The sequence below is a fragment of the Theropithecus gelada genome, chromosome 11, assembly GCF_003255815.1.
Source record: "Theropithecus gelada isolate Dixy chromosome 11, Tgel_1.0, whole genome shotgun sequence".
Classification (NCBI taxonomy): domain Eukaryota; kingdom Metazoa; phylum Chordata; class Mammalia; order Primates; family Cercopithecidae; genus Theropithecus; species Theropithecus gelada.
Genome location: NC_037679.1, coordinates 49,362,827 through 49,385,839, shown reverse-complemented (window position 1 = coordinate 49,385,839; position 23,013 = coordinate 49,362,827).

Sequence of the window (23,013 nt, the reverse complement as noted above, 5' to 3'; positions counted from 1 at the left end):
TTGAACGGTTTTAACCAAAATGCTGATTGTGATGTATGAACAGTAAAGTCCAGGCTGAGGACTCAGGCGAAGATGGAGACTTATTGGGAACTGGAGTATATGTCACTCTTGCTATGCTTTAGCAAAAAGATGGGTAGCATTGTGCCCCTGCTCTAGGGATCTGTGGAAATTTGAACTTGAGAGGGATGAATTAGGGTATCTGGCAGAAGAAATCTATAAGCAACAAAGCATTCAAGATGGGACCAGGCTGCTTCTAACAGCATATTCTCTTATGTGTGAGCAAAGAGATGATCTGAAACTGAAACTTACATCAAAAGGAAAGCAGAGCATCACAGTTTGGAAAATTTGCAGCCTGATCATGTGGTAGAAAAGAAAAACTCATTTTCAGGGGAAGAATTTAAGCCAACTGCAGACATTTGCATAAGTAAAGAGGAGTGAAATGTTAATAGCCAAGACAATCAGGAAAATGCCTTTAAGACATTTCAGAAAACTTTGTTGAAGCCCCTTCCATCACAGGCTTGGAGGCCTAAGAGGGAAGAATGGTTTTGTGGGCCGGGCTCAGGTCCCCACTGCCCTGTGCAACCTTGTGACACTGTTCTCTGTGTCCCAGCCACTACAGCTCCAGCCATGGCTAAAAGAGACCCAGATACATCTCAGACCACTTCTCCAGAGGGTGCCAGCCATAAGCTTTGACAGCTTCCACATACTGTTAAGCCTGAGGGTGCAGAGATGGCAAAAGATGAGGCTTGGGAGACTTGCCTAGATTTCAGAGGATGTATGGAAATGCCTGGATGACCTGGCAGAAGTCTGCTGTGGAGGAGAGCCCTCATGGAGAACCTCTCCTAGGGAAGTGCAGAGGGGAAATGTGGGGTTGGAGCCCCCACACACAGTCCCAAATGGGGCACTTCCTAATGGAGCTATGAGAAGAGGGCCATCATCCTTCAGACCCCAGAATGGTAGACCCACCAACAGTTTGCACCATATGCCTGGAAAAGCTGCAGGCACCCATTGCCAGTCTGTGAAAGCAGCTGCAGCAGGAGCTGTACCCTGCAGAGCCACAGGGATGGAGCTTCCCAAGGCCTTGGGGGCCCACCCTTTGCATCAGTGTGACCTGGTTGTGAGACATGAAGTCAAAGGAGATTATTTTGAAGTTTGAAATTTGGGGCTGGCAAGCATCCTGTAGTCCCTTTGTTTTGGTCAATTTCTCCCTTTTGGAATGGGAGCATTTACCCAATGCTGTATCCCCATGGTATCCTGGAAGTAACTAGCTTGTTTTTTATTTTACAGGCACATAGGCAGAAGGGACTTGCCTTGTTTCAAATGAGACTTTGGACTTGGACTTTTGAGTTAATGCTGGAAAGAGTTCAGAGTTTGTAGGACTGTTGAGAAAGTATGACAGTGTTTTAAAATGTGAGAAAGACATAAGATTTGGGAGAGGCCAGAGGCAGAATGATATGGTTTGACTCTGTGTCCCCACCCAAATCTCATGTTGAATTATAATCCCCAATGTTGTAGGTGGGCCAGGTGCTAGGTGACTGGGCCAGTTGTGAGGTGACTGGACCATGAGGAGTCGTTTCTAATGGTTTAGGACCATCCCCATAGTCCTGTCTCATAATAGAGTTCTCATGACATCCGGTTATTTATAAGTGTATAGCACCTCCCTTTTCATTCTCTTCCTCCTGCTCCCGCTGTGTGAGACATATTTGCTTCCCCTTCATCTTCCACCATGATTGTTAGTTTTTTGAGGCCTCCCCAAAAGCAGAAGCCTGTACAGCCCACAGAACCATGAGCCAATTAAACCTATTTTCTATATAAATTATCTAGTCTCAGGTATGTCTTTGTAAGAGTGCAGAAACAGACTAATTAGTTTAGACATATTAGTTTATTTTTCTATTGCTATAATGATCCAAAGTAACCCTAATTATCATTATAAAATAAAAATAGTTTAGAATGTTTTCTTTAGATTCCCCACATAACTTCAAGGTAGAACGATAATCTGTTTGTGTTCTTATGTAAGAGACTCGAATAACACAGAAGTCTTTTAAATGATCAGAACAAAACTGAAGAAGAATATAAAAAATTGTGACAAAGATTAAAAGCCAAACTAGAAGTAGAAAGAAATTTTAAGTCCCAAACTCATTAGGAGGTAATGGAGCACAATTTTTAAGGGAATGACAAATTGCCTTTAATTTTGTTATTTTATGTAACAGTTTAAAGCAATAGTTTTTGAAGTTCACACAAATTGTGATTTACAGAGGTTAACATACTTCTAAAATACAACCAAAGTAGACAAAGGTATGAGAAGAAAATGGAGAGACATGGGATAATATCCAGGGAAGAGCACCACCTTTTAACATTTCTACTTAGTCAATTTTTAAATTACATGCTTAAACAACCTATAATAAAAGTGTGAAACTACAGAAAAGCTTTGGAGAGCCTACTTTTAATTCTAGGCATTAAACTTAAAAATTGTTCATATCATTCTGATGTCACTTTTACCTGGAGATTAATGAATTCCCATTCTTAAGAACTTTTAGATACAGTCAAGAAGAAATTCATAAATTTATATGTATTTAATCCTCTACTAGAGTGAAGAAGAGATAATTTTTTAAGGTAGCAATGTGACCTCCAATTATTTAACCTGCCCTGCCAGGGACAAGTGCTGTGGGACTAAAACCAATCATTAGATGACTGATTTGAAAGAAAACCACTGGAAGCAAAGTCAACAGTACAATCAGCCACTGATAAGGTAATTAAAGTCCCAGCTTCCTAGTGTAGATTGTTAGAAATAAAAGATTATTTTAGTGATTCTGTGATCTTGCCCCCACCCCTGCATCATTGCCTACTGTTTTCCCCAAGAAGAATCAATCATCATCAGCCATAGTAGCCTCCCTTCTTTTTCCAAATACATTTAGCATGGTGATCTAGTGGTTAGGGTACAATGCGCTCTCTCAAACACATCTAGCAGGCCCTTGCCTCATGGTCTTTGCTTCTGTTGTAAGGTGCCTGGAGCACATGTAGATTCAGATCTTTATGTAAATGTCACTTTTATACATAGTAGTTGCATTATTATCCTATATATAACAGGTGCCCCACTTCTACACTCCTCCCATTATTCTTTATTGTATCACTTGTTATAGTTTTCCTCATATGTGTTATCACTACCTAAGCCATACCATAGGTTTGTTTATTCATTTGTCTTTCTCTTCACCCTAAAATAAAAGCTCTAAGAGGGTAAGGGCTTTTTGGTTTAGTCCATTGTTTTATTCCTAGAACATAAAATAGTGCCTAACCCTAAGAAGTCTTTCAATAAATATTTGCTGAAAATTGTTCACATGATCCCATTATTATTTTAATCTGTTTCGGTCTTTGTATTTTCCAAAGATCAAATTTAATGCCTTGATGATTATAACAAGGATAGTTAGCTTACCTTTATTAAGGTCTTGCTACGGGTGAAGTGCTGGGTGAAGCACTTTGCAAAGATCTCACTCCCTGCAAGCCTGTGAAGAGAGGTATTAATAAATTTTCCATTGTATACAGTAGAAAGCACAGCCATAGAGAGATGATTCAGTTGATCAAGGTCACTCAAGGATCTCAGCCTAGTTCTGGCTGACTCTAACCTTCTGCTTTTGGCACTCATAGCTGAATTAAATTCCATTTTAAGTAAATACAAATACAATCATATAAAGGCTGTATCCTGTCCTACAGGTCTAAGTGATACGTTCTTTATGTGGCTTTTCCTTTCTCAAGGCTTTTGCTAGTCTATATGGCATTTTGGTATGATTTGCAAGAAGTACCTTCTGGGTGGCTCAGGTGGAAAAAGGTGTATCCACTGGGCAGTAACAGCCCTAGAAGTAGAAAATGCTTTTGTGAAAAGAGAAAAGTGTCCCTTTTCTCCTGGCTGATCCAGCCCTTCTCTAAGAAATACGGCCTAGATAGTAGCACACAGGTTGGATTTCAGTACCACTTGCCTCTAAGACTGATGCTTGTTTGCACAGCACAGATGCACAAATTCCAACCACCTTCTCCTACCTTTCCTTCTTCTTTACTCTGCTGTGTCTACATTTTCCTTTCTCTTGTTCCTTGAACACTGCAAACCTACTCCCCTCTTAGGGCCTGCACAGTTGCTGCTACTTTTGTTCAGGAAATCTCTTTCCCCAGATACTCTCCTAACTCATTAGTCTCTGTAAATGTTATTTCTCAAAGAAGCCTTCTGACCATCTTACATAAAAATAACACACCATAGTCATTTTTTTATATTGTGATGCTACATTTTTATTTTATATAATTCATCACTATCGCTTGATATTATGTGATAGGTATTTGTTTAATTCTTTCATGGGAGGCACCCTCATATTATTTTAGGTGGAAGGACCCAGTTCTACTAACACATTTTTCTTTGTAAACTTTAGCTAACTGATCTATACGGCTGTCTGTGAAGTGATTTAGCTTTCAATTACTGGAAATACGTCATCTATGCTATAACTTGACATGAGTTCTTAACGCATTAACCTAGAAAGTGGCAATAAAATAAAAATAAACTTAGGGTCATAAATACAAATGTACCTGAATATGATAGGTATCTATATAAAGTAGGATATGCTTAAATTAATTTTTAATATCAACATGGAAACACATAATTGTGAAGTGTTCATCAATGACTTATGGATCCCCTCCTCTTAACTTCTCAACAAGAATATATCACACCTAAGCTTTTAAAATACTATCTTTCAGAGTTTTCATGAAGCATAAGAAAGCAAGTGATTGGAACATAGTAAGTGAACAATAAATATGAGTCCTTGGCTTTATTCCCTATAAACTCCCCCCACCACACACACACACACGCACACACACACATCATAACATATGTTTACATTTCAATTGATCATAGACTATATTTTAGGAAAGACTGGCTGTTTTACCTCAATGATTGCAAGTCTATAACTAAAATAATTAAATAAAGCCAAAAATGTTGTCAGTATGCTCAGATATTTTTATTTTGTAGCATTTATCTTAAGGTTACCAATTCTATTTCTTAGTCAACTAGTCAGTTGCTTTCACCTTGAATTCACTGCTTCTAGGTTTGTCTAAAATAAGTATTAAAAAAAAAACAGGCTATTTGAAATAGCATAAAATTCATTCTTTATTTCTTATAGAATAGTGGGAGAAATTTTAATGTAGTTAAAAATACTATAAACAAAAGTTAGATAATATCTGACATATAAGTTGCTGCATAGCATATTTTTATATCCAGTATATCTCAAAAGATACAAACTACATTTTCACAATTTTATAACTGTAACAAATCAGACCAGAGTCTTTTTTTTCCCAGATAAATGTAACCCTTTCCAGAGTCTTTTTTTTTTTTCATATAAATGTAACCCTTTCCATAGTTTAAATTACAAGAAAAAATATGCAGAATAAAGAGTCTTTCATAAAGTTTCTAGAAAAATAGAAAATATTCTTCTAAGAGCACAAAAATATTTTGCAGCTGGTGACGGACAGTTAAATATTATTATTTCTCATATGTTTTCTGCAATCAAAATCTTTGATTAGCTGATTCTGAAATAACTACCAATTAGTCAAAGACATCAGGACCCTTTAATTATTTAGAACAAAATGGGTTTATGACTTCTCGTGTATAAGCATAGACTTTAATTTTTTTGTACTTTTTGCTGTAATTCTAATGCATTAAAAACTGCAAACATGAATTGCAAAAAGGTGTCTGGGGAAAAAGAGAAGAGAAAGAACATGGAAAGAAGCATAGTTCATAGTAGAATATAATTACTAAATCTTCATTAACTCCCTGGACTAAAATTAACTCTAAGAATAAAACGTATTCCTAGCTTTAGTCATTTACAACAAATCTCCATGAGAATGTTCTCTTTACACTTAAAGTAAATTTCCATATTACAGTATACATTATTGTCATGAATAGTAATGACGGACTTAAAAATTTTATCTTGGTAGATAAGCATTGAAATCTAATATAACCCATATTTCAAAGGAGTTGTGACAAATAACTAGGGATGAAGATAGAGTGTCTTGGACCATGTATCAGAGATATAAATCAAACCAAATATTTCTATCTCTTCCTTAGCAGGAACAATACAACTTTTTTTGTTTCTGGATGGAAATGTAAAGAGGAGTTACATTTCATTTTATATAGTCAATAAATAAAGCTGTTATTTCAATGATTGACAATTATATGTGTATTATATTTAATACATAAAAGTTATATTATATATTATACATTTAGAAATATATACATGGAATATAGTTATATAACTATAAAACATACTATATATTATGTACATAAAATTCTATAACATAAGATACCTCAAAACGCAGTGGCTTAAATATGATACTTGTGTTTCTCTCACATGGTAGTTCAGAACTGTGTAGATTTGGCAAGGTAGTTTAGTTCCATAAGCTTATTCAGGGATACAGTCGCACTATCTTGTGCCTCCACCATCATCATGAACATTGTCCTTACCTGCAAGGTGGAGGCTTGCCACCTTCACATTCCCATTCTACCATATGGAAAGATAAGAGAGAAGGTCCAAGAATAGAGGGCTATCTTCTTTCAGCAGATTAATTAGAAGTTGTAGGCATCACTTATACATGCATATACTAAATGTGATCACATAGCCTCACCTAGCTGCAAAGCAGACTAGGAAATATCCATAGCTGAGTGGCCACGTGTCTGTTTTAACTTGAAGGATTCTATTACCAAAAAGCAAGAGGAAATGGAGGCTGCTGATCCACTATATTTATAATTCCATATACACTTGCATAGTCTATATATGTATAATTCCATATATATGTGTATGTGTGTGCATGTGTTATATATACATACAAATAGCTTTCTTGAAAACTATGTATATATGTACGTGTGTGTGGATATATATATTTCAAGTCAAATTCAAGAATTAGCTAGTGAAATGTAACAAGGACTTTAACCTAGAAAAACAAAACCAGTTTTGAATAAAAAACCATAAATTTTTAATTAAATTTAGAAAGTGTAGATTTTATTTCATAAAGCACATCATAAATGTTTAAATTGTGAATAGATCGATAAAGGTTAAGAGAGAGGCCTAAAATCCCTGAGGGGTCAAGCAGGTCTACACCATTTATTGAAGCTGCCTTTCACTGAGTCACATGGTAAAGTGGCAGAGCTTTGGTGTTCTTGTCTGAAACATGTTACACCTACCCACCTACCGTGTGGGATTTTGTGAGAATTATCGACAACTGATTTTAAAAAACACATCAACACAGGTATATGTGTAATATGTATCTACCCAGTGCAATGCCTGGCACATACTAGGTTATCTTATAAAGGTAAAGACAATTATTAGTATTACTTTGAGAAAATGTTTCTTTATGAATTGCATTATCAGTCTTTGATATTTACTGATGATGAACAAACATAACAAATATTCCAGAAGCACTCAGAATCTAGGGGTAAAGCTAATCAGGAAAGTAAACAATTTTAATAATATAAAATAAAAACACAAAATATTTAAGTTATTGCTAGTATGTGTTTGCAAAGAAAAGTTACCCAGCTCAGTGAAATTGTGTGTGTATGTGTGTTTATGTGTAAATTCCACCAACTCCATCAGTACCATACTGTTTTAAGTACTTATTGGAATATTTTTAATTTTTTATTTGTAGTCAGAAAGTAAAAGTACTGATAATAGTAATAATACAATAGAATCAAAGACTAAAATGATCTAGTTGTCTACTCAGTAATCTTTAGCTTTAATCAGATGCTCACTATACTATATTAGGTCACTTTGGGCTAACTGTAAAAGAAAACAACAAACTTAAAAATATATGAAATGCTAGATGCACAGCATCAAAAACAGTGGCTAAAACATGAACTCTCCTGATAAAAGAAGAACAGATTTTGTCTAGAAATTGAAGGGTTCCTATGGAGAAATGCAGAGATAGCTAAATTTATAGAGATTAGCATTAAAATATACAAAGTAAAAAGAATGTCACACATTTATAGAAATTTAATAGAAATGCAGCATATCATCAATTCCCTATATCAAGAAAAACGGGCTTATATTCAACATTCTTTACCTAGATTTCCAGGAGAGTTAATAAGCCACTCAAGTCAGCATCAAAACCACATCCTCCACCTCCTGCAAAAGTTCCTTCTAATTTTTTTGCAAAATCACAATCAGTAAATCTTTCGGCTCAACATTAAAAATCAGTTTCTTGTCCAGGTGCAGTGGATCACACTTGTAAACTCAGTGCTGTGAGAGGCCTAGGTGAGAGGATCACTTGAGACCCAGAGTTCAGGATCAGAGTGGGCAACATAACAAGGTCCCTATCTCTACAAAAAATAATTAAAAAAAAAAAAAAAAAAAAAAGTCAGGCATGGTGGTGCATGCCTGTAGTCTAGTAATAGCTATTCTGGAGCCTGAAGTTGGGGATCACTCATGTCCAGGAATCTGAGGTTGCAGTGAGCTATGATGGCACCACTGCACTCAAAATGCAGATAAGTTTTTTTGATGTGCTGCTGGATTCAGTTTGCCATTATTTTATTGAGGATTTTTGCATCGATGTTCATCAAGGATATTGGCCTGAAGTTTTCTTTTATTGTTGTGTCTCTCCTCAGTTTTGGTATCAGGATGATGTTGGCTTCATAAAATGAGTCAGGGAGGAGTCCCTCCTTTTCCATTGTTTGGAATAGTTTCAGAAGAAATGGTACCAGCTCCTCTTTGTACCTCTGGTAGAATTCAGCTGTGAATCTACCTGGTTCTGAGCTTTTTTTGGTTGGTAGGTTATTAATTACTGCCTCAATTTCAGAACTTGTTATTGATCTAGTCTGAGATTTGACTTCTTCCTGGTTTAGTCTTGGGAAGCTGTATGTGTCCAGGAATTTCTCCATTTCTTCTAGATTTTCTAGTTTATTTGCATAGAGGTGTTTTTGGTATTCTCTGACAGCATTTTGTATTTCTGTGGAGTCAGTGGTGATATCCCCTTTATCAGTTTTTATTGTGTCTATTTGATTCTTCTCTCTCTTATTCTTTACTAGTCTAGCTAGCAGTCTATTTTGTTAATCTTTTCAAAAAGCTGCCCCTGGATTCATTGATTTTTTGGAGGGTTTTTTGTGTCTTTATCTCCTTCGGTTCTGCTCCGATCTTAGTTATTTCTTGTCTTCTGCTAGCTTTTGGATTAGTTTGCTCTTGCCTCTCTAGCTCTTTTAATTGTGATGTTAGGGTGTCAATTTGAGATCTTTCTAGCATTCTGATGTAGGCATTTAGTACTATAAATTTCCCTCTTAATGCTGCTTTAGCTGTGTGACAGAGATTCTGGTATGTTGTCTCTTTGTTCTCATTAGTTTCAAAGAATTCCTTGATTTCTAACTCAATTTCATTATGTACCCAGGAGTCATCTGGGAGCAGGTTGTTCAATTTCCATGTAATTGTGTAGTTTTAAGTGAGTTTCTTAATCCTGAGTTCTAATTTTATTGTACTGTGGTCTGAGAGACTGTTTTTAGGATTTCAGTTATTTTGCATTTGCTGAGGAGTGTTTTACTTCCAATTATGTGGTCAATTTTAGAATAAGTGCCATGTGGCACTGAGAAGAATGTATATTCTGTTGATCTGAGGTGGACAGTTATGTAGATGTCTATTAGGTCCACTTGATCCAGAGCTGAGTTCAAGTCCTGAATATCCTTATTAATTTTCTGTCTTGTTGATCTGTCTAATATTAACAGTGGGATGTTAAAATCTTCTACTATTATTGTATGGGAGTCTAAGTCTCTTTTAGGTCTCTAAGAACTTGCTTTATGAATCTGGGTGCTCCTGTATTGGGTACATATATATTTAGAATAGTTAGCTCTTCTTGTTGCATTGATCCCTTACTGTTACGTAATGCCCTTCTTTGTCATTTTTGGTATTTGTTGGTGTAACTTATGTAGGATTGCAACCCCAGCTTTTTCTTTTTTTTTTTTCTTTTTTTTTTTTTTTTGGCTTTCCATTTGCTCAGTAAATTTTCCTCTACTCCTTTATTCTGAGACTATATATGTCTTTGTACATGAGATGGGTATCCTGATTACAGCACACCTATGGGTCTTGACTCTTTATCCAGTTTGCCAGTCTGTGTCTTTTGATTGGGGCACTTAATTCATTTACATTTAAGGTTAGTATTGTTATATGTGAATTTGATCCTGTCATCATGATGCTATCTGCTTATTTTGCACACCTGATGCAGTTTCTTCATAGTGTCACTGGTCTTTATATTTTGGTGTGTTTTTGCAGTGGCTGGTACTGGTTTTTCCTTTCCATATGTAGTGCTTCTTCCAGGAGTTCTTGCAGGGCAGGCCTGCTGGTGATGAAATCCCTCAGCATTTGCTTGTCTGGAAAAAAATTTATTTCTCCTTCACTTATGAAGCTTAGTTTGGCTGGATATGAAATTCTGGGTTGAAAATTCTTTTCTTTAAGAATGTTGAATATTGGGTCCCAATCTCTTCTGGCTGTAGAGTTTCTCCTGAGAGGTCTACTGGTAGTCTGATGGGCTTCTCTTTGTAGGCAACCTGGCCTTTCTCTCTAGCTGCCCTTAACAGTTTTTACTTCATTTTGACCTTGGAGAATCTGATGATGATGTGTCATAGGGTTGATCTTGTGGAGTATCTTAGTGGTGTTCTCTGTATTTCCTGAATTTGCACATTGACTTGTCTTGCTAGGCTGGGGAAGTTCTCCTAGATAATATCTTGAAGTGTGTTTTCCAGCTTGTTCCCATTCCCCTTGCCTCCTTTAGGTATTCCAATCAATTACAGGTTCATTTGTTCTTTTTATGAAGTCCCATATTTCTTGGAGGCTTTGTTCATTCATTTTCATTCTTTTTTCTCTAGTTTTGTCTGCATGCCTTATTTCAGCAAGGTGGTCTTCAAATTCTTACATCGTTTCTTCTGCTTGGTCAATTCAGCTATTTATACTTGTGTATGCTTCATGAAATTCTCATGCTGTGTTTTTCAGCTCCATCAGGTCATTTATGTTCCTCTCTAAACTGATTGTTCTAGTTAGCAGTTCCTCTAACGTTTTATCAGTGTTCTTAGTTTCTTTGCATTGGGATAGAATATGCTCTTTTAGCTCAGCATAGTTTTTTATTACCCATCTTCCGAAACCTACTTCTGTCAATTCGTCCATCTCATCCTCTGTCAAGTTCTGTGCCCTTGCTGGAGAGACGTTGTGATAATTTGGAGGAGAAGAGGCACTCTGATCTTTTGGGTTTTCAGCGTTTCTTCATTGATTCTTTCTCATCTTCGTGAGTTTGTCTAGTTTCCATCTTTGAGGTTGCTAACCCTTGGATGGGGGTTTTTGTGGAGCCTTTTTTTGTTGTTGATGATGCTGTTGTTGTTGCTTTCTGTTTTTCTTTCAATGGTCAGGTCCCTCTTCTGTAGTGCTGCTGTGGTTTTCTGGGGATTCACTTCAGGCCCTATTCATCTGGTTCACTCCCACACCTGGAGATGTCATTCAAGAAGGCTGGAGAACAGCAAAGATGGGTGCCTCTCCTTATTCTGGTATCACTGACCTTGAGGGGCACCAACCTGATGCCAGTAGGATTGCTCCTGTATAGGGTGTCTGACAACCCCTGTTGGAGGGTCTCACCCAGTTGGGTGGCATAGGAAACAGGACTCATCATAAGGAACAGCACTTTGATTGTCCCTTGGTGGAGGGTATGCGCTTTACTGGTGGGAAACCCACTTCTCTGGGCTGCCCAGATTCCTCAGAACTACTAGGAGGAAACGCTAAGTCTGCTGGTCCGCAGGTACTGCAGCCATCCCTTCCCCTAGGGGCTCAGACCAAGGGAGATCCAGGTTCTGTCCCTGAGCCTCTGGCTGGAGTTATTGAAGTTCCTTCAGGGAAACCACACCCAGTGAGGAGGGATGAGTCATGGTCAGGCCTGAAGGCACTCTGGCCACAGTCTGCCATAGCTGGTGTGTTGTGCTGTGGGGGACACGTCTTGAGACCAAGTCTTCCAGCTTCCCTGGCTCCAGCAGGGGAAAAGCATGGTCTGGAGCTATAGAGATGAATGCTGCCCTTCCCCCACCCAGGAAGCTTTGCAAATTAGGCAGTTGTGAGTCCCAGTGCTGGCTGCTGCCCCTCCGTCAAGGAGTTCAAAGGACCTAGACAGCAGGCAGCTGCAGCTGTGGTGCTGGTTGACCCTCCCCACAGGAGCTCGGTAGACTTAAGCAGATTCCAGCTGAGAGGCTGTTGAGAATCTGCATGGCTCTGGGGTTGGGAAGCTACGCCGCAAGGGCATAGGTTTGCGAGTGGGATCTTCTGATCCATGGGTTGCACAGTTATGTGGAAAAAGCATGGTTTCCCCGACTGGATAGCATGCTCACTCACCACATCCCTTGGTTTGGGGGTGGGGGCTCTCCTGCCCCATGTGGTTCTCAGATGGGCTGCCTCACCACACAGCTCTTCCTTCCTCTCTGTGGATCACGCCAGCCTCCTAATCAGTTCTGATGAGAGAACCTGGATGCCTTGCTTGCCGGTGAAGGAATCATATACTTATTATAGTTCTTTTCCATGGGAGCCTATGATCACAGCTGTTTCTAGTTGGTCATCTTGGCCCTGCCCCCCCTAAATATTTACAATTAAAGGTCTCCTTGTTAAGCTTTCTTTGATGCCAGCTTCAATTCCATTGCATTTTTTGCGAACCTCTGCCTTGATTCCCTGTTTTCTATCAGGATTGTCTTGAGATTTACCCAGTTGCCTGCAATTCCCAGGGCTCCATAACAGGTGCTCAGGAATCTGGGGTACTGCAGGGGACTGGGAATTTGCTGGGCCTAACCAAGGCTGTTAGTCAGCGTGCGGCCCCACACTCAAGGTCCAGGACGGAACGACGTTTGGTATCAGGACGCAAGCCACCTCCAGCCCGGGCAGCCCCCTCTAGATATTTTATAATGTGTTTTAACACTTTGGAAATAGATATGCCTTTGCTGCTCAGTTTTTTAAATTTTACTTTTATTTTTTTACATTAAAAGGAAATATTTTTGTATAAATATACATAAGTACAACTATGTTTTCAATGTATATTTCTGTTAGTCTTAACTAACCTTAGACATTAAACCAGACCCTAATGATAGAAGTGTGAATGTAATCAACATAGGTCCAGCTTTCATGGAATTAATACCAAAGGGTGGCATGAGACAATTAGAAAACAGTTAAAACTATAACAACTAGAGCTAGTATCTACATAACTGAGGAGTCCAGCTCCAGGCCAAAATCCTATGTGTGATCTTTGAGGCTCAACCATAGGCAATTACAAAGACTTTACCTGGAAGGCCTTGAGAGGGAGAGCTGCCCTCCCAACTCCAGACTTCATGCACAGTCATCAATCTCTTTGCGGTCTCTGGAAGGAGTTGCAGTCAGGGATTCAGGCTCCTCCAGCTGGCAATGCTCTTACACACATCACATTGCTAACCAGGAGCCTCCATTCAGAGGCCATGGCCTTTCCCAGGTGTCTCTGCTGAGACCACCTTATTTGGGGAGACTTGAGAACACATTTTCCCACTCTGACTCACTATTCAGTACTTTCTCTTTCCTAGTCCTTCTCTCTCTCCTTCCTTAATCCCCAGCTACTATGTCCATCAGATGGCAGAAGCCTTTTATTTGAGCCAGAGCATAAAGCCAAAAAGTCAAGCTCCAGGACCCACATGCTTAATAGTATGTTCCACCGACATTTGGTCATTCCAAGAGTGATGGGTGCCATGTAGAAAGTGTAACAGGAAAAAGTAAGCAGCATTACAGATAGTGGCCAAAGAATGGATCTCTCAGGATGGGACATTTTAGCTAAGATGTGAGCAACATGAAGTAACTGAGGCTGGGAACATATGGAAGAAGAATGTTCCAGGCGAAGGGAAGTACAAAAGTCTCTAAAGCTAGAATGAGCCTGGTGTACTCTAGAAACAGAAGCTGGTGGGTAAGACTGCAGCCTGGGAGCACATGACATGGGAAGGAAAGATGGGAGATCCTCGATTACAGAGGGCCTTGAAGAACATGGTAAAGAGTTTGATTTTATTCTAAGTGCAATAGAAAGTCACTGGTAAGTTTAAACAGGGGGTGTCATGACACAATTTCTATTTATAACAAGATTACTTTGCTGTGAGGAAATTGATGAAATATATATATATATATATATATATATATATATATATATATATATAAATACTGTAGGGACATCAATGAAATTGCCCAGGAAAGAGAAAAAGAAGGATACTCATATTAGGCAGAATAAATGCAACATTCATAGGCAAAGAGCCGAGAAATAAGCATGGGGAACTGAAGGAGACACAACTCCGTTGGAATGGCTAAATTATTGGGTGCCTGCTGGACAGTGACTAGTGGGAAGGCTGAGAAATTGATCAGCATTCATACAAACGTGACCCATGCTTTGATAAGGAACCTGATCTCAGAACAATTAGAGCCCATTGATATTTAAAAGAAAAGTAAAAGTTTCTCACTTATGAAGTCAAATCTAGCTCCTATAAAGGGACAGAGAAATTAAAAACATATATAAACATATAGATCATATATTTAGATACCCAGAGCTACCCTGAAGGCAATTCCTTATAAATTGGACATTGCCACCTCTGGCCCAGAATATCTAAAGTCACCCAAAACAGTAAGTAGATGAGCAGGTCTTCTCCATTCAGAGAACCATCTAATCCTGAGTAGCCTGGCAAGATGTTAAGGGTAGATGGGGTGTGTCATGCACCTGGCTGCTCTTAAGCTGAACATTTGGCTTTCCTGAGGCAAACGTCATACCCTTGGGCATATAGAATTTCACACTGATTCCCAACCCTTGCCATGTTTGCAAAGGCACTTTAATAAGGCCTCTATCTTGATTTCTCAATTATGTTTGCTTCCTCTACTGGGATAAAAGTCTTGTCACAAACTTCAGAAAAGGAGAAAGGACTCCGGCCCTGAATTTCCTTTCTGAGGGCTGAATTCTGCAGATAAAAATCCTCATTTTGTCTAAAGCCCTGTCTCAAAAACCACTGTGAAATCACAATGCTATCTCTGATTGCAAGTATCTCTTCACTGTCTACATACTCTATGTCTTAGTCCATTTGACAATTCAGGATGTTATTCCAAAATACCATAAACTGGGTAGCTTCTAAGCAAAAGAAATTTGTTTCTCACAATTCTGTAGGCTAAAGGCACTAACAAATTTAGTGTCTGTTGACTGCCTGTTTCCTGGTTCATAGATGATGTCTACTTGCTGGAACCTCACATAGTGGAAGGGGCTATCTTTCTCCCTGTGGCCTCTTTAATCCCATCTATGTGGGCAGAGCCCTCATGACCTAATAATTTCCCCAAAGCCCCACTTCCAAATACTATCAATTGGGAAATTAAGTTGCAACACATGAATTTCGAGGGGACAAACATTCAGACCATATCACTCATCACTTTGTACTCTTTAACCCCAAATCAACCTCTTTATACAGCCTTATGTTCCTATAAATATCCCCACTATTTCCTCTCTCTCCATGAGCTAACTGTAAGTCCAAGCATTTTAAACAGCAATGGCCCTCAGTCCATTACATTAAGCTGATAGCTTTAGAGAATTAAGTACTAAAAAAGGTCAAATCCTTTTCCCTTTAACCCAGAACTCATTCCATTTCCTGGTGGTTTGGGACTTTTTGATATCACAGACTTTATTTATTTTTGGCAACTACTTTATTTGGCATACTTAAAAATAAAACTATTATCTAACCATAAGAAAAAAAAATAGACAAATATAATTAAGGGACATTGTGTAAAATATTAGTACTCTTCAAAACTGTCTAGATCATCAAAAATAATGAAAATCTCAGAAACTGGTCACGACCAAGAGGAGCCTCAGAAGACATGACAAATAACATAATGTGGTATCTCGGATGGGATCCTGGACCAGAAGAGGGACAGTAAGGAAAAAAACTGGGGTGTTCTAAATAAAGTGTGGAGTTCAAGAACAATTACCAATATTCGTTCATTAATTATGACAAATACACTATACTAGTATAAGATGTAAGTAGTAGGAAAACTAGGTGTGACATATAGAAATTATACTAGCTTTGCAAAAATGCTGTAAATCTAAAACTGTTGTAAAATTGTTATTAAAAATAAACAATACAATTGACAATGATTCTATATTTTGCTTTATTCCAGAAATTATACTCTTTGTCATGGAATTTCTTGAATTTCATTTTTAAATTAAATTTAACTCCCTCTTTTCTTTTTAAGAGATAGAAAGATTTCCTTTTTCCTGAGCATTTTGATGAGGTTATTTAGGGTCAGGTTATCTATAAATATTACAACTGGTCTCATTTGGAGTTAAAAGGAGAACACCAAAACCCATTTTTGTTAATTATTTATTTCTAAAGCTACTGATTCTTTCTTTTGTATATTGATTTATATGAGCCAAGCAAACATCTTGACCACTTTATAAAGGTTTCATTATGTTTCCTTTCTATTTCTCCAAAATGCATCTTCTCAACTGACGCATTTTCTATCATCTAAACACTTGTAGAAAGAAGATAATGTCCTCATCTTCAGCAATGATGATAAAGGACCATATGGTAGACTTAGGGAAAATAGATGCTCCCCCACTTAGTAGCATTTTGACCTTGGACAAGCTCTGCAATTTAGTTTCCTCTATATTTCCTCTAAAGCAGAAATGATAGTAGTAACTAACACATATGTGTTATAATGATTAAATTAAATCCTATATTTAAAATGCCTAGCATAGGACCTACCACATAATAAGGTCACAGTAAATGGTAGTAGAGGGAGAAAAGAAGTACTATCTTTTTCTCACCCATCACAAGGTTCACGCTGAGTCCCCTATAACAAATGGCAGATTAACAAGGAAAAGTATACAAATTTATTTACTGTAAATTTTAGGTGACACAATAGCTGTCAGTAGGAAATAAAGACCCAAAGAAACAGGGAAACATGGGTATTTTTATGCTATGGTTGATGACAAGTGGACAGTTATGGGAAGTATGATTGGACAAAGGAGGTATGATCTAATGGTAATAAACTGGGGAACTTCAACAATGTCTGTTTTTCAGATTCTTCTTGGCACCTCTGTGTCTTCAAGGATAAGAATACTTCTTTTCATTGGGTACAGGGGCACCTCTAGAATGAAGGTTTTATGACCTGCTTCAGGGCGTTAGCAGCAGCAAATCTGTACCATTCTGCAGCAACCTCAATTCTTGCCTCCTCAGAAGAAATAATTTGATCAATGGGACATAAGGCAGAGTGAGAGACTGAGGCAAGTTTTAGAGCAGGAATGAAAGTTTATTAAAAAGTTTCAGGGCAAGAATGAAAGTGTGTCCAGAATTTATTCCTTCCAGTGGGTTCTTGGTCTCCTGACTTCAAGAATGAAGCCGTGAACCCTTGCAGTATTACAGTTCTTAAAGATGGTGTGTCCAGAGTTTTTTCTTTCAGATGTTCAGATGTGTCCAGAGTTTCTTCCTTCCAGTGGGTTTGTGCTCGCCCTGACTTCAGGAGTGAAGCTGCAGACCCTTGTGGTGAGTTCTACAGCTCATAAAGGTAGTGTGAACCCAAAAAGTGAACAGCAGCAAGATTTATTGTGAAGAGCAAAAGAACAAAGCTTCCATGGCATGGAAGGGGACCCAAACAGATTGCCACTGCCGCTTGGGTGTCCAGCTTTTAGTCCCTCATTTGGCCCCACCCACATCCTGCTGATTGGTCCATTTTACAGAGTGCTGATTGGTCCACTTTACAGAGTGCTGATTGGTGCATTTACAATCGTTTAGCTAGACACAGAGCACTGATTGGTGCAGTTACAATCCTTTAGCTAGACACAGAGCAGTGATTGGTGTGTTTTTACAGAGTGCTGATTGGTGCATTTACAATCCTTTAGTTAGACACAAAAGTTCTCCAAGTCCCCACCCAACCCAGAAGCCCAGCTGGCTTCACCTCTCAAAAGGAAGTAAAGTACACTTGGAAGAGGGCCAAGTGGGTGACTTGAGAGAGTCAAGTGCCTAGTTTGACCTTTGGCCAGGGTCTTGTGTTACATCTTCCCAGATTCTTTCCTTGAGGTGGGCTGTCTGCATGCACAGTGGCCTCCCAGCACTTGGGAGGTACTGCATGCATGGTGTGTTCACCGGAGTTGTGCACATGCTCACTTGAGGCGTTCTTCCCTTACCAGTTGAATGTCCCTAAAAGTTCATGTACCAGTTAAACTCTACACTTTTGCCTCTTAGTGTGCCTGCTTGAGCCCACTTACCCAACTCCTGAGATCTTATCAGAAAGCTGCTGATCACTGGTTTCAGATTTTTTCAATCTATTTAGAGACTGCCTTTCCTTAGTGTCAGCTGTGACCAACTTTTATTTTAGAGAGACAGTGTAACAACCACCTGACCATTACCTGATGGTTGCCTGACATTCCTGGTTGTGAAGGGGGGCCCTTTCTTGCCCTGTTCATATCTGCCTATTACCTACTCTAACAAGGGGAGAAGGGCAAGGGGAAGATGAGAGTGATCTTCCTGTTTCTGCTGTTTGCTCCAAAGCCAAGGTGGCATATTTTAGTGTAGTGTGTCCTGAACCCCATCAGTGGTTATTGTTTTTAGGGCTGTGACCTCCTATGAACCCATGTGTGACACAGAATGCAAACCACCTTAGGTGAAGCACATGAAATATATATAAATTTCTGTCAAGGTCTAGATATTCCTAAGACTGGGAATCAGAACAAAACGAGAAATTAGAGAGAAGACCAGGCAATGATGGTGATGCTGCAGAGCCCAGGACACATATGGAAGGGTAGAGCAGCTGGGCTTTTGCTAGGGCTTTATGTCTGTGCAATGCATGGGAGATACTCCTGGCTTAATATCTCTTCATATGTGTAAAGAGATTGCAAAAGTTTAAGGGAATTTCATTGTTTTTGAGACTCTGTAGAAGCTAAAGCAAGTCTCCTTTGGATGCTAATCCACCATGTTGGCTTCTGATTAACCCCAGTTCTGGGAGGGCCTCTAGGATTTCCAGTTTATCTATGGTTCCTTGTGTAATACTAGATGCTTACCATAAATCCCGTTCTTAGGTCAAACAATCTTGAAGTTATTATACTTCAGTTGTCCTATACATCCCTTCTGGCAACCCCTTCCGTGTGTTAGATAAGTCCTGGTTCTGGGGGGTAATGGCATGCGGATCCATCATCTTGTCTCACCACTGCTGGAGACACAAATATAGCTCTTGTTTGTAAGTCTCTGTTAAGTGTTTTCTCCTAAGAAGCTGGGTTTGTCTGCCTCTTTCTTCAGCCTCTCAGCTTCCTCAAACTTTGGTGTAGGTTTGAATAGACCTGCCCTCCTTGAAACAGACCTCCTCCCATAACTGGAAAAGAGAAAAACAAAAGAGAAACAAAATGTTACTATTGTGCATACTAGCTCTCTCGGGAGACCATGTGAAATATAAATATTGTGTGGGATTATTCAGTAAATAAGTATTTGTTGAATAAATGTTGCAAAAGAGGCAACCAATGGTTTTTTTTATGGAACATTGCATTGAACATTTTATTGAACATTATATATGTGACATGCTTTCTACATATCTCATCTTGTTTACTGTTCACTATAAATCAGAGGTAGATTTACATTGCCCTATTTTTAAAAAATAGTACTTTTCTCATTTTAGAGAGCACAAGAGATTCAGTAGCATGTCCATTAGCAAGTCATTAAACTAGAAAAAGTGATTGGATGCCAAGTCTAACTCCAAATAGATATTGGAATACTTATTCATTGCACAGGCGCTATAGAAGTATAATTGCATGCATGATAGAACTCCTGCCCTCAAGGAGCTTACAGTTCTCTGGGGAATACAGATGGAGTAAGTGACATGTAGGTGCTATGGGATCACACAAGCGAAACCCTCACTCGGAATTAAATATTTAGCCTTTATGGCACATACTGAGCCTTTTAAGCACATATAAGAAATGTACTTTGCTCAATATATGAGCAAAGCAATTATTGCAGTTAAAAACCTCCCATGTCTGAGGGAGGTTTTTAGCTGCAAGGATTGCATCTTGGGAGATGGACTTGGGAGGTTTTTAGCTGCATGGACTGCATCTTATCTGTGAGCTACACCACAGTGTAAGTAGGTTCAGTACACCTGTTTCAAGGAGAGTACATGGGCCCAAATCCACTTAACACCATGTGACTTTTGGTATTCTGTGCCTCAGCTTTCTCATCTATTAAAGAGAGATGCTAACAATTATACTACTCCTAGGAAAGTATCTTTACAAGACACTTAGAATAGTGCCTGTCGCATAAGTACTCAACTATATGTTTGACTTCCTCCTCTTGCCAGCCAATATGCCTGGCAACAGCAGGCACTCAGTCAATGTTTCTGAATCAAAGCAAAGGTTTTGGAAACTCAGAATATATTTTAGACAACTCTGTAAATAAACTCAGACTCAATGGAAGAAAAAGCCAATCTGGCACAAAATAACTAAAAACAATAAAGTAAAAATATATAAATACTCTCTTCTTCCAGTGCCAGAAGGTGAATGTGAAAATCCAGGCAACTGCCAGAGGCATATAGATGGCAAAATTTTATGATGATGCTATCAACCAGTCTTCTTTCAATTTCTTTATCTGTGGTTCCCTTCTGTTGCCTCCACCATTACCATCTTACTTTATTCTCAGTTTTGGTAAGGCTGGAACATTCTCCTCTCTTCAGTAGGGATGGTGGGGTGATAGTTATTGGTCTCCACTGAAACAGATAATTGCCTTGGATATAGGCAAGCAATTCTATACCTGCTGGCATATTATTTAGGTTTCTGTGAATATTTATCTATAGTTAATTGTCTTTTAACTTCTCAGTAAAGGAGACCCTTGCTATTCATTACAATAGTAGGTACCAAGAGAAGTAAAGTATGATGTGGGAATAGAACTGAAATCAGAGACATCTGAATTTGGGAGTTTCATTAGAATAGCAGAACACAGTAAGAAATCACTTACAAGATTAATTCTCAAACTTCATTCAAGAAGGAACTAGAAAATATGTTAATAAGCAGCACTGTGATAACAAACCAGGATTTTCCAAATTGACCTATAGGGAACAATAGAAGAAAAATTTTAATATATCATTTTTAAAATAATAAAAATGATTTCCTTTTCTAGAATGACCCAAACTCTAATTTTGTGTCTGAGGCTCATAAAACTAATCATAATGAGTTCATTTAGCATGATTATGGGGTGTGGTACAGCTCTTCAGAAGAAATTTTGTTCTATTATAATTTTATTCCAGAGCACTATATCATTAAAGTGAAATATTAATGATATTTTTATTACAATTGTCAAGAAAATTATGGACAGGATTCCAAAAACATGAAAGCTTGGAATTGTTTTAAAAACCTACATTTTTTAAATGTACTATTCAAAGACTTTCAACTTCTTAAAAAAATAATGTATAATGACTCTCATTTATCATGGGTATTTATTATTCCAAAATTATATAAATGCTCAGTTGAATCAAAGAGCAGCAATAAAAAAATTTATATGAAAGATTAATTAGAACAGAATATTTCCTTTTAGAACAATTCTAAAGGAGCTTGATGTGCTGGTGTTCATTTTAATTAGAATGTTCACTTTTAAAAAAGTAATACTTTTTTTTTACAACTGTATCTACCCTGAGAAAAAGAATCCTTTCAAATCACGGTTCTTTGGGGGATATTAAAGTCGGGTTTTGGCTTCCAAATGACTATGTGTAACCTAAACCACGAAAATGTGTCTTGTTTTAAATTCCCATGGACAAAATTAGTATGAGTCTTGAACCACTGTTTCCTGTGGAAAATACTAGCCCACATTGGGAATAAATTTTCCTCTAAAACCTTGCTGGTATTATGGAACAATTTTGACAACAGGCTTGCTAGTAAGTAAAGATTTTTTATTTTTTTGGTTTATTATTATTTACCACTACAAAGTTCGGTAAAGTCATTACCTTAAATTTTGAATGAAAATTTATTCAAAAACATATTTCAATAAGAATAGGCTAAGGGAATTTTGTGTCAAAGATTTACTTTTCATTATTATTTTTGTATTTCTTTTATCTTTCTAAGAGTATAGCTAACAGATGAATACAGTAGGTAGATTAAGTAGGTAAACATTAATAACAAAATGTTTCTCCCAAGGAGACAAAGTTGGCCTCGATCTTAAAAGAAAAACGTATATACTTATCAATAAAGTCAAACCTTGTTGATTTAACATTTTTGACTTGCTCAAAGTTCTTTTGTCTAATAGCATAAAAGGCCAGACTATAACTGGAATTAATAAGGAAAAAAAATAAAGAATTTTAGTTGTTACAAAATTATTTTACTTAATCACACGTAGTCAAGGGGCACCATTTCAGGACTTTTCTCATGATTTTTTTTTTTTTTAACTACGTTTTCAAACACAGCTCAAATCATGTTGGCATTATGTTATCTGAGCTATGAAGAATCCAAATGGTGATGGGTGCCAGTTTTCCTGTTGTCCAGGATTGTAGAAGAGATAAAATCTCTAGAAAAGGAATCCCAAGCAACAACAACAAAGGCAAAAGAAAGCTGAGCCCATTTAATGCATAACCCAAGTGTTGCAGATCTTCTCAGTTCATGGAAACATCAATCTTCTGCCGAATTGTATAATATGGTATTAGAATATGGTCAAAACTCTTGTTTAACAGTTTAAGAGTACATGAGATGATAGTTATACTGATAAGCCTCAATAAGCTCCTATCTTACTTGACCCCACTGAAGGTAACATGTGAAACTCTAAGTAAAATATTTCTTAAAACATTATTTGAATGCATGGGAATAAAAAAAAAAAATTAGGCAGATTCTGGAGGGAATTTGAAAGTTGAAAGAATGGATTGCAAGAAATGAACTGATGGTTTTTATAGCATGCACTATTAAAATGCCATAAAAATACCAATAGAAAATCTGTAGTTTTTCTGACCTGAAGATTTAGATAAATCAATTTATCAAAGGAAAATGATGAGA